The sequence below is a fragment of the Chrysochloris asiatica genome, unplaced genomic scaffold (assembly GCF_000296735.1).
Source record: "Chrysochloris asiatica unplaced genomic scaffold, ChrAsi1.0 scaffold00134, whole genome shotgun sequence".
NCBI classification, from domain to species: Eukaryota; Metazoa; Chordata; class Mammalia; order Afrosoricida; family Chrysochloridae; genus Chrysochloris; species Chrysochloris asiatica.
Genome location: NW_006408652.1, coordinates 757,179 through 772,500, shown reverse-complemented (window position 1 = coordinate 772,500; position 15,322 = coordinate 757,179). Strand labels below are relative to the sequence as shown.

The window sequence follows — 15,322 nt, the reverse complement described above, 5'->3', positions numbered from 1 at the left end:
TTAATCAAAAATGTTTGTTTAAAGAGTTAGTGGGCAAGGTGGTAAACCTTTGTTTTAAAGACATCATTGATCACCATATATGCATTCAATGGACAATTATCTTGTTTTCAATAATACACCATTAATAAACATTCCTTTCAAAATATTTTGCAATTCAGTAACTTACTAGGTCAGTCAAGGAATGATAGTCAAGGAATGACAAAATGAACCTCAGAACGTCAAAAAGGACCTAATCTATATATATATTAAAAAAAAAACTGTTTAAAGTGGCAGAATTCACACCCATATGGTAGGTATAATGCATATTACACATGCAATTTCTGAAAATGTAGACATCCCTCATCCATAAATGAGGCCCACCAGTGACTGGGAAATAAGAAGATTTTAAAGCTTATTTACACATAAGTTAGAACTGACTTGAGGGCACTTAACACCAACATTACTCCCAGAAACCCTTAATATGAGTGGACAAATGTACTTGAAATAACATTTCATAAAATAAAAAGTATATGTAAATATACAGCAACATTTTCTTCTTACTAGGATTCAAGATAAAAAAGCATGAATATAAAACAATTATAATAGTAAACTAGTAGTTGGCATTAGGAAATTTCGAAATATCAAGTGCTTTTTTTTAACCTGAGACGCCTGAAGTGCATTTATAACCTCATCACTCAGACTTTTACTGTTGGGCAAGGTAAGAGAATATGGTCTTTTGGAAAGTAATTTGGCAATAGCAAGAGCCATACAAAAACTTTTATTTGATCCATAAATCCTGATCCTAGAAAATTGTCACCAAGAAATAATGTAACTAAAGGAACAAATACAGTCTAATAAGTCAGTGGTTCTCAACAAAAGGCTACTTTGCCTTCCAGGGCACATTGAGCAATATTTGGAGACATTTTTGTCTGTCACAACCTGATGGGGAGTTGCTACTGGCATCTAGTGAGTAAAGGGATGCTGCTAAACATCCTACTATGCACAGAACGGCAAGCCCCTCATAACGTAGGATGATCCTGGCCCCCCAGATTAGCAGGGACCTTTAGGAAACCTGACTCTGAAGTGTTCAGAGTCAAATTACACCTGGGTGTCATAAGTAGGAATTTACTTGAGGACAACTGGGAATTTTTTCTTTTGTTGTTTGGTTAGTTGACATTCTGGAGACAACTACGAGTGCCCCCTCCTCCACGAAGAGATGAATAGTTAGGAGTGTCTTTATGCGACCATCCACTTGGTAGAATATTGTGTGCTAGGGGGTTTAAAATGGAGTTTAAGATTTTTTAAACAATTAAAAATCAACAGAAGTGAAACAAAAACAAAAAATCTTGTGCAATCAATGAGGAATATGAGTGGATTATTCAGACAGTCACAGAAGCTTGTTGCTATGCCTTAGATTTGCTGAAAAAGAATCAGTCCCTTATTCAGATAAAATCATAGACTATCCCAGGAGGGTTAGACATGTCTATTCAGGACAAATGCATCAGGGTCATAACTATCTTCTCTCCTAGTCCAATGTCCGGTCTGAAGATACTGCTGATTAAATGAAAAGACAATGTACCAAATGGAGGGAGACACCTGAAAATCTTTATGTATTTTGCTGACATGAAATTTACCCCCATCAATTGTAAATTGAAAAAAGCTCACCTCATTCAGTCTGTTCAAGGAACCAATTAGCAGTAACTCATCCTTAGCTGAAGTTAGGACAATCAGTTTCATGACATCCAAGTTTGCATTTCCAAGCAGTTCTAGGTCAGAAAGAGAAATTTTAAAAGAGGAGCGATGGAATCTGGAGTGACATCTGTATAGTATTAAAAAGCCAACACTGACACCTACTTAAAGTAGTATGTGAAGTAAAGTGAGAGTATTGAGTTTTTCTGTGAGCTTAAATTGAGTATGTTGTTTTTGTATTTTGTCGAGTGGGTTCCAACTCATAGTGATCCTGTATATGGTATCTGACAGCAGCCGGTGGGTTTGAACTGCCAACCTGGTGGTTAGTAGTTCAGTGCTTACTCTACAGTGCTGTAGGATAAGCACTTGACTGCTAACAGGCATTTTTACCTTATTTTTCTCATGAAGGCCTGCACTATGAAAATATCACCTTTCCAAATAATTTTTTTCCCAGTGAACGCGTACTTTGAAGGAAATTGCTCCTCTGACCTCTTAAAGCACCCAGAATGTAAATGTGGAGCAAGGCTACAAGAAGTTATTTTGGAAGCTCTTTTCATTAAAAGAATGACTTTTTTTGGACTCAGTCATAGTGAAGGAGTTTCTTTTATTAATTTCATTGTGGCAAAATACATGTTGTTGTTGTTAGGTGCCTTTGAATTGGGTCTGAGTCAGTGATCCTAGGTACAACAGAACAAAACACTACCCAGTTCTGTGCCATCCTCAAAATCATTGCTATGTTTGAGCCCATTGTTGTAGCCACTGTGTCAATTGATCTTGTTGAAAGTCTTCCTCTTTTTCTCTAACCCTGTACGTTACCATGCATGATGCCCTTCTACAGGGATTGGTACCTCCTGATAACATGCCCAAAGTACCATGAGATAAGATCTTGCCATGCTTACTTCTATGGAACATTCTGGCTGTACTTCTTTCAAGACAGATTTGTTTGTTCTTTTGGAAACCCTTGGTATATTCAATATTCTTTGCCAACACCATAGCTCAAAGGCATTTATTCTTTTTCAGACTTTCTTATTCATTGTCCTGTTATATACATATAACATAAAATTTATCACTTTACTCATCTTTTCTTTTTAAAAATCATTTCTTTTATCTTGTTGAAAATATACACAGCAGAACATAGACCAATTCAGTAGTTTCAGCATATACAATTCAGTGACATTGAATATATTCTTTGAGTTATGCAACCATTCTTACCCTACCTTTCCAAATTGTTCTGTGCATTGTAACAGGTTTATGCATATTTTCCATTTGGTCACACAATATTTAAAAAATGTACACTTAAAGTTGACATTAATTAGACTGTTTTATCAAGGGAATTCTAAAGTAAAACAACTTTTTTTTTTTTTTTCCTGTGAGAGTCAGTCAAGAATACAAGAAGACTAAGACACTTTGACATTTTGGTTCTAGTCTTGATTTACGCTAAATTTGCAGCAGTTTTAGCCACCATTGCTTCTACAACATCAGTGCAAATGACAACACAGTGAAAAAGACAAATAATATATATGTGCTATTTTGAAAGTCAGTCCTGCTGTGGCGCTGTAGGATAAAGCGCTGGACTACAAGGTCGGTTTGAATGGAAAGGTTAGCGGTTCAAATTCAGCATTTGTTTCTTGCAAACCCTATACAGGGTCACTATGAGTCAGAACTGACTCAATGGCACTTAAAAACAATAAAAAACATTTTGAAAATGCCTTGAATATCCACATATGTCTGTGGCCAAGAAAGTGTTTGTGGCCAAGAAGGAAGAGGGATAAGTGATGTTTTATTGTGGAGATTGCAATCAATGTGATGAAACAACATGTGTATGAATTGTTGAATGGAAAACTGATCTGCTCTGTAAATCTTCACCCAAATTCACACTAAAAAAGAAGAAAAAAAATGGTATTCTACTGTGTAAATGGAGTCCTGGTGTGGTGCTGTGGCTTAATGCACTGGACTGAAAAGTCTGTTTGAACCATAAGGTCGGTGGTTCAAGTTCACCAGCTACTACTCAGAAACCCTATACAGGGTCGCTATGGTTCAGAACCAAAGTAGGTGGCACTTAACAAAAACAACTGTATAAATTTCAAATTTCTAGACACAACTTTCCATATGTGATTTCAACCTTTCTCTTCAGTTTGATTTCTCATCATTCACTGGTGTTATGTGCCAGTAATCCTGAACATACACAGTTGTCTTTGGTCCTGAACACACCATGCTTATTCATGGATCTCGGCTTTTTCTTATGCCTTTTAGGCCACTATGAACTGTGATACATAATGCCTTAGCCCTTGCATTTCTAGCATCCAGTTTTGCTTTGAGATGGAACTCAGATGTCAGTTACTTCACAAAGCTTTCTTTATACTTCTTCCTTTGTGCTTCCTATAATGTGCTCAGACATTTATCATAATAGTCTCTTTCCATTTCATTTTCCCTCTTTATCACAACATCATGGGCGTATTGAGGATAGAAACTCTACATTAGTAAAAGGTGTAACCTCCAAACTGTTCCCTATATATAGTAGGCTTTGAATAATTGCTTTCTGAAAAGATGCAGTAGTCATTGTATATTCTGCAAGACAAGCTTGTAAAATATGAATTCCCCAACCAAATTGTTTTTTTCTTTAAATGTCACCATCTTCACCACAAAGACATATTCAGTTTAACACAGAATTCAACTGAACAACAAAATGGTTACTCTTCCTTTTATTCAACATCTACTCAACAACTCATCAAATGTCTATTCTTTCCCTAGCTTAGTGGTTATGAGTTGGGCTGTTATCCTCAAGGTCAGCAGTTTGAAACTACCAGCTGTTCCTCAGGAGAAAGATGAAGCTTTCTGCTACCACAAAGATTTACAGCCTCAGAAACCTTTTACAGGGTCATGATGAGTCAGAACTAAATCCACGGCACATCACCATCACCACCATATCTTCTATTACAGGAAATGAGTGCCACTGGTTATATGATGATGTTGCAGCATTGCTATGATGAAAGGTAAATTGGACTTAGAGTCAAATGATTTATTTTGAAATCTACCATCAATCTGTGACCAGGGACATGTTAACTTAATGTCTCTGAGCCTCAGTTTCTTTGTTGTTAGGTGCTGTCGAGTTGGCTCTGACTCATAGCAACCCTATGTATACAGAACAAAACACTGCCCCATTATGTACCATTCTCACAACAATTTCTACCTTTGAACCCTTTATTGCAGCCATTGTATCAGTCCATCGTCTTGAGGATCTTCCCCTTTTGTGATGACCTTCTGTTTAACTAAGCATGATGTCCTTCTCAGGAGTATATACCTCCCTACTGTCATTGTTTCCCTTAAAAACCTGTCTATTGTGTTGAAGGCGAATATTGAAAGTGCCATGGGCTGCCAAAAGAACCAACAGATCTGTTTTGGAAGAAGTGCAGCCAGAGTGATCCTTGAAGGCCAAGATGACCAAACTTCTTCGTCTCTCATACTTCGGACATATTGTCAGGAGGGACCAGTCACTGGAGAAGGATATCATGTTTGGTAAGGTGGAGGGTCAGAGAAAAAGAGGAAGACCCCCAGTGAGATGAATTGGCTAAGTGGCAGCATTAATGGGTCTCAAGCGTGGCAACAATTATGAGGTTGGCCCAGGATCGGGCAGTGTTTCGTTCTGTTGTACATAGTGTCGCTATGAGTCGGTACTGACTCGATGGCACCTAACAACAACAACAAATTGTTTTACTGAAAATTGAGCAACAGGGGTGAGTTCAGTTCTAGACCTGAAGGGTGGTTAAGTCTTAGGGTTCTATCAGTCTCTATGCAACCAGTAAACCTGTTCTTTTTTAGGATCTTGAGCTTTGTTCCACATTTTTCTCCCACTGTATCCAGGACCTACTAATGGGAAACCTTTCAGAGCAGTTGATAGTGGTAACTGGGCACCATCTACTTCTGGTCTTAGGGTTGTGGAGACTGATGTTCATGTGGTCTATTAGTTCATTGAACCAATTGTTTTCATGTGTCTTTGTCTTTCAGGACTCTTCTCTCTTCCAGACAGGAAAAGCCCAATAGTTGCACCTTAGCTGACTATCCATGAGCTTCTAAGTCTACAGTCACTCCTCACTAAAGTATGATGTAAAACATGATCTGTCATGCCCATCGATCTTGCTATGTCTGGAGATGATGGTTCCTGAGCTCTCAGCCCCAGTGACTCATTCCCTCAAGGTGCTTGGTTATATCTAAGAAGTTTCAATACCCCCTTATTGTTTGACACTTATTTTTATTTAAAGCCATGCAAAACCCAACCCATTGCCACTGAGTCAATTCTGACTCATAGCGACTCTGCATAGCGTTCCTGAGCATGTAAACCCTTGCAAAATCATCTTTCTTGCACAGGGCAGCTGGTGGGTTTGAGCTGCTAACCTTGAGGTTTATAGTCCAGCACTTATCTAACAGTACCACCAGGGCTCCTTAATTAGAGCGCAAAACAACCATTCAAATGACGTGCTTTGAAAGTCCAAAATAAGAAAGTACACTAAAGAAAATTGGGACTATTAAGCAGACTTTCTGTAACCCCTAATGTAGTGCTATAGAATAAGAACTCAATCACAAGATCAGTGCTTCAAACTCACTAGCTGCTCCTCAGAAACCCTATACAGCGTTGCTGTGAGTAGGAACCTATTCAACAACACTTAACAACAACAACAACATAAAGTGAGGTCCATGGACTAACATTGACCTTACCTGAGAACTTGTATCGTCATTTGGCCTGCTAAACATCTTCTGAAGTAGAATCTGAGTTTTTAACTGGCTCCTCCATGGAACCCTTTTGCACATTTAAACTTGCAAACCACTTTTAAAACCAGATGGACCTCAGGTCACTAAGATTCCCTCAAAATAATGCTGAGTGTAGCTCTGGGCCTATTTCTTCTTTATTGTTCTGAGGGCTTACTTTGATTCTTTGGCAGCTCTCTGGGAACTGATCTTGGTGTTGATTCACCTTGTTGAGTTTACCTTGCATTAAAATACAAATTCCAAATTCTCTGAGTTTTTTGGATGAAGGTAAGAACCAGGCTAGTCTCCTTGTAACACCAAGAGGAAAGATTTGGGTGCTAAAAGAAATACACATATCGTTCAGTCTCTTGTCAGCCTTAGAAGAGAACCCAGGGGAGGAAGATTCTTTCTTGTGCTAAAACAATAGAGTTGGGTTTCAGTGTTTGGTTAAGGATTTCATCTTTTAAAATGTTTTCTGATATTTAATAAACACAAATGAGTATTTGCTGAAGATCAGCTCTAGAATATAAATGTCCCTAAATAGCAGTGAAGATAGTCACAGGAGATGAATTTCACAAAATTTATTTCTCAGTGAGGTAAGCCTTTTAAAGCCTGGCTATATCATTTATCATTCAAATTTGGGGGGAATTGTGGTGGTTCTCTAGCTTGACTGTATATATGAAACATTTAAGCAGCATAATAAAATCTGATTCCTGGGCCCCAACCTAGAAGGAAGATTTTTATGAAGATCCCCTAGTTGATTGCTTGCAGATAATGCTTTAGGAAATGCTAAACTTCAACCAAGCTGCAGCAGAACACTGTCATAATTCTGATTTTCTGAATATTTAGTATGTGCTATTTGTATTGAGAACATGATCACATTTGTTTTTTAACTCTACATTTCATTTTAAGGGGTGGGGAAATGTTATTCTTGTTTTATAGATAAGGAACCTGTATCACACAGCTGGGAATGGTGGAATCAAGACATGCTCCTAAGTCTCTCCACTTCCATACTTTATGATCTTCTTACTGCCACATGTTAACCATTAAACTGAGTTTGAATCTTGGCTTTGTTGCAATTTATGTCTGAAGTCACCACAATTGTTTGTTTGTTTCATCTGAAAGATGGTGATAATGACAGCAGCTCTCTCAACTTCACAGGATTGATAAATGATCACAGATATGAAAGTTCTTTGACTTTTTGAACTTTTATTACCGTATTTACATGATTTCCTGTGTCCCTTGGTTTTAGTTAGTCATCCAATGATCCAACCTCAGTTTGAATTCTAAGATTAGTGCAGAAATATTTTATTTGGTTTTGCGTTATTATTGCTTGCTTGTTTGTAATGATAAACGGGTGCATACTCATTGTAGACATTTTGGAAAAATATATACAGTAAGAATGAATCAAAATATCACTATTTCCCTTGAATCAACATAATTTTTTTTCTCCAAGTTCTTGTTCCTCAGTGTTGCTAGAATATTCCTTTATTCATGAGTCTTATTCTTCCTCCCAGGATTGCACAGGATTTAAGGAGCTGCTGAGACAGGAAATGACAGATTTGTGTCTAATGTTTCCTCTGACACAGCATCGTACTGGAAGTTGTTGTTCTATCTATGGGGAGTTGCCATTCATAGGTTGCTTTTTCTAACAGATGTATTGTTCCCTGTTCCCACAGGACCAGAGTCCTGGTGTAGTGAGGTGGGATAAAGCACTCGACCACAAGGTCAGTTTGAACCACTAGGTCAGCATTTCAAATTTACCAGGTGCTTCTCAGAAACACTATACAGGGATACAATGAATTGGAACCGATTTGATGGCATTAACAATAACAGCATCACAGGACCAGTAGATCAATGTTTCTTTCTAATACCGAAGAAATCTCCCTCCTCTCTCTTCTCTACTTGCAAGAGTACTTTTCATTCCCTTTTCCTGACTCTACTTATATAAACCTAGTTATAGTTCTTCAGTGGACTCCTGGTGTGGTGCTGTAGGATCAACACTGGACAGTGAACCACAAGGTCAGCAGTTCAAACTCACCAGCTGCTCCTCGGAAACCCTATACATGGTCACTATGAGTCAGAATCAATCAATGGCACTTAACAACAACAACAACAACACAGCTCTTTAGAGAATGCTAGGGCATGTCTATGACTACGAGCTGTTTGGTATTGGGTCCTACAAGAATACTTGAGACAAGTAATTACAAAAGAGCAAAATACATTCTATGAGTCTATGGAAAAAAGAAGTCATGTTTTCTATGATTATGTTTATGAGTTCTGGTAGCATATTGTATTATGTTGTGCATTAAGAACTGAGGTGCTAACCAAAAAGTTAGCAGTTTGAATCTACCAGCTGCTCCGTGGAAGAAAGATGAGGCTTTCTGCTCCTGTAAAGATTTACAGCCTCGGAAACCCTATACAGGGTCACTATGAGTAAGAACCGACTCCACGGCACATAACCACCATGGTGATGCTTATGGAGAAAAACCCACAGGATAATGCACTGGACCGCAAAGTCGGTTTGAACTGCAAGTTCAGTGGTTCAACGTAACCAGCTGCTCCTTGGAAACCCTATGCAGGTTGGTTTTGAGTTGGAACTGACTGTATGGCACTTCACAACAACAACATATGTAAAAGAATCTTATCACATGCAGCAATATATAAACATTCTGTGGGTAAATCTACCTATAAAACTTCATTTAGGGAAACCCTTACTACCATTTTGGAATGTGTCCTTCTAGGCTTTGATTTAATTACCTTTATTTGAATTTTATATTCTATTCTTATGTCTAGTTTAGTAGTTTTTTTTTTTCAGTTATTATTAGACCATAATTGTTTTCCACATGTGGCTTCAAATTAGCTAATTTTTTAGTGTTTCTAAATAAATATAATTATAAATAATGTTATGATAAATATTTTCATATACAATCGTCTATATTTTGGCCTATTTCCATAAGAATTACACCTACAAGTAGATCTACTGGATAATAGGGTTGTTGTTGTTGTTGTTAGGTGTCATTGACTCAGTTCTGACTCATAGAGTGCCAACACACAACAAAACAAAACACTGCCTGGTCCTGCACCATCTTCACAATCTTGTTACACTTGAGCCCATTCCTACTGTCACTGTGACCCTCCAACTTTAGCAAACATGATATCCTTCTCCAAGGACTTATCCTGCCTGACAATATGCCCAAAGTATGAGAGACAATTCTCCCCATCTTCAAATCTAAGGTACATGCTGGCTGTACTTCTTTCAACACAAATGTGTTTGTTCTTCTGGCAATCCATGGTACTTTTAATATTCTTCTCCATAACCATAACTCAAGTAGATTAATTCTTCTGCGGTCTTCCATAATCTTTTCCAATTTTTACAAATGTATTAGGCTACTGAAGATACTAGGGCTTGGATCATACTCACCTAACATCTTTGCTCTTAAATACTTTAAAGAGGTCTCATGCAGCAGATTTGCTTAAAGCAATACTTCATTTGATTTCTTGACTTCTGCTTCCATGAATGTTGATGGTTGAGCTGAGCAAAAGGAAGTCTTTGACAACTTCAGTCTTTTCTCCATTTTTCATGATGTTATTTATTGTCCAGTGGTGAGGATTTTTTTCCTTTTTTTCCCCAGAGGTATAACCCATCCTGAAAGCTGTGGTCTTTGATCTTCATCAATATTTCAAGTGTTCTTCACTTTCATCATGTAAGGTTGTATCATCTGTGTTATCACAGGTTGTTAACAAGTCTTCCTCCAATCCTGATGCCATGTTCATCTTCATATATTCTTGGATGATTTCAGCATACAGACTGAAGAAATATGGTGAAATAATACAACTATGGTACACAGCTTTCCTGATTTTAAGCCATTCAGTGTCCACTCGTTGTGTGCAAATGACTGCCTCTACAGCTATGTACAACCATGGCATATATAGTTTGTCATGATCCACACATCTGAAATCCATTGAAGAATCAATAAAGTACAGATAAAATCCTTTCTGGTATTCTCTGATTTCAACCAAATTCATCTGATGTCAACAATGTCCTCTTCTGGATCTGGCTTGAGTTTCTGGCAGTTTCCTGTCAATGTACTATTATAGCGATTTTTTTTTATTTATCTTGAGCAAAATTTTACTTGTATGTGATATTAATAATATTGTATGATGATTTATGCATCCTGTTTGGAATGGACCCAAATGTGGATCTCTTCTAGTCAGTAGACCAGGTAGCTAGCTTCCAAATTTCTTGGCATAGATAAGTGAGTGCTTCTAGTACTGCATAAGTGTGGTGAAAGGTATCAATTTCTAGTCCATCAATTACTGGAGCCTTGTTCTTTTATAATGTCAGTTTACCTTGGACTTCTTCCTTCAGGATCATTGGCTCTTTGTCACATGCATAATGCATCAAGAAAAGATGGAAGGAATACACAGAGTCATTGTACCAAAAGGAAATGGTTAATGTTCAACCATTTCAAGAGGTATCATATGATCAAGAGCCAATGATACTCAGGGAGGAAGTCCAAAGTGCACTGAAGGAATTGGCAAAGAACAAGGCACCAGGAATTGATGGAATCAAAATGGAAATCTTTCAAGAAAGTGAGGTGGCACAAGAGGCACTCACTCATCTCTGCCAAGAAATTTGGAAGACATCTATCTGGCTGACTGATTGGAAGAGATCCATATTTGTGCCCATTCCAAAGAGAGGGGACCCAACGGAATGCAGAAATCACCAGACCATCTCTTTGATATCTCAAGTGAGTAAAGTTTTGCTAAAGTTAATACAGAAATGGCTACAATCATACATTGACAGAGAACTTCCAGAGGTTCAAGCTAGATTCAGAAGAGGCTGTGGAACGAGAGATATCATTGCTGATGTTCGATGGATCTTGGCTGAAATCAGAGAATATCAGAAGGATGTTTACCTATGCTTTATTGACTATGCAAAGGCTTTCAATTGTGTGGCTCAAGACAAGCTATGGACAACATTGCGAAGTATGAGTATCCCAGAACACTTAATTGTACTTCTAAGAAATCTGTACCTGGACCAAGAAGCAGTTGTTTGAACAGAGCATGGAAACACTGAATGTTTTAAAATTGGGAAAGGTGTGCGACAAGGTTGTGTTCTTTCACCATACTTATTCAACCTGTATGCTGAGCAAATAATCCAAGAATTGGGTTATGTGAAGAAAAACATGGCATCAGGATTGGAGGAAGACTCATTAACAACCTGCGATATGCAGATGATACAACCTTGCTTGCTGAAAGTGAAGAGGACTTGAAACATTTACTGATGAAGATCAAAGAACACAGCATTCGGTATGGATTGCTCTCAATGTCAAGAAAACAAAAATCCTCACCACTGGACCAATAAACAACATTCTTATCAACGGAGAAAAGATTGAAGTTGTCAAGGACTTCATTCTTCTTGGAAGAATTCATTCTTGTGGAAGCAGCAGTCAAGAGATCAGACGACGTATTGCATTGGGCAAATCTGCTGCACAGGAACCTTTTAAAGTGTTGAAGAGCAGAGATGTCAGCTTGACATCCTTCTTCTCAGTCTGTCTTCGTGTGGAAGCTCAGTTGAAATCTGTTCACCATGGGTGACCTTGCTGGTATTTAAAATACCAGAGACATAGCTTCCAACATCACAGCAACACACAAGCTGTGTTATGACAAACTGACAGATGAGTGGATAAGTGGTAGAAATTATAGGGTATGGAGTTTCTAAGATGAAGATGTAAAGAATTCATATATAGTTTTTAAGTGCTGTTGAGTCAGTACGGACACATAGTGGCCCTGTTTTGTGTGTGTGTGTGTGTGTATGTGTGTGTGTATATATATATATATATATATATAAAACCAAGCGTATGTCAGCCATTGCATTAAACACACCGCAATTATTATTTTTTAAATAATCTGTTATAGTATTTATTCACATAGTAGAGGAGAAATGGAGTTCATGAGTATTGTTGGAAGTGCAGTGGCTCTGTAAGATAAGCACTGGACTGTGAACGATATGGTTAGAGGTTTCAATCTACTAGCTGCTTTGTGAGAGAATAATCATGATTTCTGCTCTCACAAAGGTTAATAGCCTCGGAAACCCTGTATATGGTTGCTATGTTGTCCTGGTGTAGGATCATCACTGGACTTCTAACCACAAGGTTGGTGGTTCAAACCTACCAGCCGCTCCTTTGACTCCCTATACAAGGTCACTATGAGTCAGAACTGACTTGATAGCACTTAACAAAAACAATGATGGGAATTGACTGGAGGGCACTTAACAACAATGAGTAATGCCTGTAGCCAATCTAATGTGATTTCAGAATACAGGTGAAGAAAATGTAAGACCCTGACAATAACAGCTGGTCCCATTATTATGCACCCTAAATGAGGAGATGTGGGGGGGTGGGCATTTACAATCTGAACTGAACTCATTTTGATTTTCCTCAGATTTAGAGATACCGTGAATTTAAATATGTTCTCTAGCAGTGTCAAAACACTTGCAGGATGGCTGCAGACCGAGAAGAGGGGCAGAAAATCAGCTTTGGGAGTATGTAACCTAGACCCCACACTCATTTTAATTCTCTGCCCATCTTGAAATCTGTAATAGTTTATAATTCTGCCCTGGATTCCACACAGAAAGGGATTACTGTCATAGAAATGAAACAGTCACTAGGCGGGCAGAAGGATCTTTTTATTTATTCATTTATTTTTCTGTAAGACTGAAGAGTTCGCCATAGGTTAATTTGGGGAGCTCGGTGGCTCTGGAGGATAAGCACTAGAGGATAACCACAAGGTAGGCAGTTCAAACCCATCCACCACTCTTCCAGAAAAAGATGAGGCTTTCTGTTCCTGTAACAAATTTACAGTCTTATAACCCAATGCAGCACTTATCCTACAGAGCCACTGCACTCCCATCTTTTTGTACGCGGTTCTTTAAATGAAGTGGGATCCTTAGCAGTAAGCCTCTGCCAGGAGTGCTGGAAAGATCATTCATAGGTAGCACTAGCCTTATGACAGTAGGCTTAGTCCAGATTGTCCACTGTCTTGATGTTATTCGCTCTTCTTTGCTGTTGTTTTCTCTTGATTGTGGATCTCCGTCTTTTGCCTGGTTTCCCAGTAACTCTGTCAACACCTGTGTGAGGCTCTATTTGAACAAACTTTGATTCTCAGCACTTTTTGTTAAGTATATTTAGAAACTCCCTCTGGACTTATTTGCAACTGCAGATAAGAGGCATCTCCCATACACCAGACTCAAGAACCTCCATAAACATGGTAGCTAGTTAGGGGGAGTGGATGAGGAAGGAGCTATTTTGATTTAGCTTTAGAAATTATTGGTTTCTGAAGTTACTCCCTCCAGAAAGTCTTCCCTAATTCTCCAAAATTAAATTTACTACAACTTCTCACCTAACACTCAGGATTCATCCTTACGTAGCACTTACAAGACCACAGTTGGTGTGTGTACATACCTAGTAATCTAAAACATCAAAATATAAGCTACCTGAAGGCAAGTTCCATGCCACATGTGTTAATGTAACCACCTAGTCTTGTTATAATGTATGCAACATAGTGTTTTCTCAAACATATTGATAAGATGGATGGATGAATCAATATTAACATAATTATTTAACTTTTATGCTACCAGATAATCTATGGAAAATATGAAAAACGAGATATTATAAAGAACACCAACAATTGCCTTGACCTCGGCATATTATTTTAAAGATGTTTATGTCTATATATATTTAAGTAGTTACAACTAAGCCCCTTGTGTGTTATATATAGGCATTCTAATTTTGTAATACTAAAATGAAAACAAAACAGGAATAAATGAATGACTCTAGATCAGAATTTTAAAAGAAAAACACTTAAACAATTTGAAAACGTTTCACAAGCAAACACAATACTTAAAGATTCACAAAAGTTAACGAAAATATCCTTCTACTTACTATGTCTTTTAATTATTAAATGCTAGTGGCTAGGGCTCCTAATTCTGATCACATCAATGTTTAAGTCAAATTATAGTGGTGAATATCTTGTTTTGTGCCAAATGCTTTTAGCCAAATGTATCTTTAGGCCAAATCACAATGAAGCCCATAGAAACTGGAGCTAATGGACTCTGATCAATTTTAACTTATATTTATGACTTTGCTGTATAAAGTTTTTCTCGTGTATTTAACCTGACTTCCATTCATCACATAAGGAACAATATGAAAGAGTAGCAATCATGGACATTATCCCTACTCGCTGCTATATTATGTGAATGATACTTCAAAAGTATAATATGCCCATCTAAATTAGTATTAGCACACTGGGCCATGATGTATTTGTCCATTTTCTGCTCACCAATCTTCTAAGTGTTCTCAGTTCTCTTTGTGGAACTATCCCTAATGCTGAGTACATATGATTGAGAAAGGGAATATCTCATCCCTAATTCCAGGGATGGAGGGCCTGGTAAACCTTGGCAATCAGAGCATTAGACAGGGCAACAATAACGATCAATTCAAGTGTGGCTCTGTGATCCAATCAGTGTGATTTAAGGGCATTTGATAAATTAACCTGGAGAAGGTTTACAGCATTCTAATGCATGTGGAGTTATAAATTTGTAAGTGTGGATGTACTGGGGCACTCCCAGGTGAGGAGAGGCTGTCTGCTTAAGAATATGCCTGAGAATACTACCAACACATAACTAAGAGGTTGAGTGAAAGAGACAAAGGAGAAAAAGAGAGAGAGAGGAAGAAAGAGATGCCAAGGGAAAGAAAGGAGAGAGGGGGGGAAAATGTGTGCTGTTGTGTTTTTGGTTGTTCCTGACTTACAGTGGGGTTTCATTACAATGAATGACTCTGTTGTAAGCCAGTTTTGATGGATCTGACTTAAGTCAAATGCCTCTGATTTTTCTTTTTTTTTTTTT

General features: G+C 37.9%; 1 pseudogene; it reads left to right on the top strand.

The window, feature by feature from the left end:
* The first annotated feature begins 12,918 nt into the window (after positions 1-12,918).
* Positions 12,919-15,322, top strand: part of LOC102822750 — an 8,819-nt pseudogene continuing 6,415 nt past the window's right edge.